The sequence below is a fragment of the Berghia stephanieae genome, chromosome 4, assembly GCF_034508935.2.
Source record: "Berghia stephanieae isolate SIO BIC M18660-M18661 chromosome 4, UCSD_Bste_1.3, whole genome shotgun sequence".
Classification (NCBI taxonomy): Eukaryota; Metazoa; Mollusca; class Gastropoda; order Nudibranchia; family Aeolidiidae; genus Berghia; species Berghia stephanieae.
This window is the reverse complement of record NC_088363.1, coordinates 58,547,815-58,550,314: the sequence shown is the minus strand read 5'-3', so window position 1 is coordinate 58,550,314 and position 2,500 is coordinate 58,547,815. Positions and strand designations below refer to the sequence as shown.

At 34.5% G+C, this 2,500-nt stretch overlaps 1 protein-coding gene across 2 annotated transcripts in view; it reads left to right on the top strand.

Moving 5' to 3' along the window:
* Positions 1–2,500, top strand: part of LOC144970918 (uncharacterized) — a 41,073-nt gene that overhangs the window by 23,264 nt on the left and 15,309 nt on the right. The window lies entirely within an intron of this gene.

Here is a 2,500-nt window from a genome sequence, read left to right as displayed (position 1 = left end):
ATCAGCGAACCTGGCGTATTTGAAGTACGGAAAGACATTTTGTAATAAAGTGTCATTAAGTAGGCAACATACAATCGAGTCCAAGAGAAAGTTCAGGTTTTTCTTATGTTATTTTTTTTTTACACGTAAAGAATTTTTCTTTCGTATTCAAGATAATGGCCGTTTAAAATAAAAAATTAAAATCTAAGTACAAAATTTGCTGTCGCAAGTTAACACAGAAAATGCGCTTGAATTGTTCAAGTCAGGTCCAAATGTTTACAGATGTTTTCATGTAGCCATAATACCATTGGTTACTGCTATTGAATGGAATTTTCGACAATGAATGTCACCTTATTATTTATTTACATTTATTGCTTTCCTTACTGATCACTGGCGCGCATATCTTGTGAGTATCTTACATAAACGCATAACATCAATATGTTTCTGATATTGATTTTGGTGAGCTCTCCTCACATAATGTTAGCTGAAAATGAGACTAAATGGGTCTCTGGACATCTCACATCCTCTCTCAGATCGGTATGGATGCTTTTATAAATAATCTACCCCACATCTCTATTTATTGATTTTGTTTCTATATGTGGAGAGATGTATTTTTGGGATGTTCACAAGTTCGAAAAACTAAGTTAACATAGTCATTAGACCAACACACACTCTCTCTCTCTCTCTCTCTCTCTCTCTCTCTCTCTCTCTCTCTCTCTCTCTTTCTTTCTTTCTTTCTTTCTTCTTTCTTTCTTTCTTTTTCTCTCTTTCTCTCTATCTTGAACGCTCTCTGTTCTGCCCTCTCTCTTTCCCCCTCTAGCTCTCTTTCATTATATTTCTCTCCCCCCCCCCTTCTCTCTCTCTCCCTCTCTCTCTCTCTCTCTCTCTCTCTCTCTCTCTCTCTCCTTTCTTTCTTTCTCTCTTTCACGCCAAGGCATAATACCACGTGAAAGCGATGGATCAAAATATCTCTCAATTTAAAAATGTTAGCCGTCTATTTATCCATCCAAATTATATATCTTATAAAACAATTATGTTTCTATAATTCTCCGACGTGAGTGCGCTATCTACCTAGACCTTTTAGGTGGGACATTATTAAGTAGATTTCTATCTGTCGTCGTCGTGTGGTAATAATTTATCTTTTATCTTGTCTCTATAATGTGACCCTTCTCGTCAAACCGGCATTATATCGAGGTGATTTTGAAAAAAATGGATTCACGGATAAAATACTAGACTTAGGTTTCATCCAATCTATTTTTTTCATTGAGGAGAATGAAATAATATACGTTGTCAATAAATAAAAACCTGAAATTTCGAATTTCAGATAATTTTAACTTTAACAAGTACACTTCTCCGAGAATTTAGTTCACTCCGACATAATACCGTGTTGTGACGGCGGGTTACATATTTATCCAGGAGCAAAATGAAGAACTATTCTGGGGAATTCCATTTGTACAACTAATGAGCAAATTGATGGTAATTGTACTTTATATGGGCATAAAATTGGTATAACAATGTTGATAGTCATGTTAATGTTCCGTCGATTAAGCTAAAATGCTTGTTGGGGGTTTTTTTCATGTCTCTTTTATAAAATCCATAGAAGTCAAAGATGACTCTTTATAATGATTAAATTGATAACTGGGGGTAATTTGACAGTATTTGTGTTGGTATTTTCGCAGCAACAAACAATTCTGAAGGCTGCAATGGTCTGCGTGCTGCCATAAAATGAAAATAATCTAGAGAACCAATCATCATCTTTTCACTGAAAATAGTTTGGCAATAATTTAAGTCTTTAAGTGCTCATGGAAGAATTGAAGCTTCTTTTTTGGCAATGACGAACGTATGGCGTCAGTTGATTGTGTTGGTTCTTGTTTTTATTTAAGAAACTCGACGTTCATTTATTTACAGGTCTGATAACCCATATTGTTATGTGCTCGTTGTACGTAATGGAAATACTCTCAGACCAACGCAAATGATTACAGCAATGATTAATCAAGCCTATAATTTGGGTTCTGTTATCAGACTTGCAAATATATGCACATAGATGGAACTCAATCGAATGGGAAGAACACATCTTATGTGATCCACGAATCTGGTTTTTATGTCAGAATCAAATACAGTAGATGAGAAACATAGAATCTATCGGCAAAAGGTCAGAAAATAGGATATTGAGTAACAACTGTTTTTAATGTTTTTATTGGTTTGGTTTGTTAATAAAACTAAGTCTTCTCAATTAAGACATTTGCTCTAACCGACGTGCACCTATTTGCAGGTCTGATTATCAAATTCTTTATGGGCTCATTGTTGTAATGAAAATCTCAAAAATGACGCAAAATATTGTCCATTACAACAATGTGAAACTAGGCCCATAAAATCGATCGATTAAAATGAACCTCATTTTGTCAAAAACTTCTAGAGTATGACAGAATAAATATTCAAGGCTATTATTCAGTCAGAGCTCTCTGAAACCCTTGCAAATACAAGCACATACAATTTGCTTTATGTCTCTCATCAATATTAT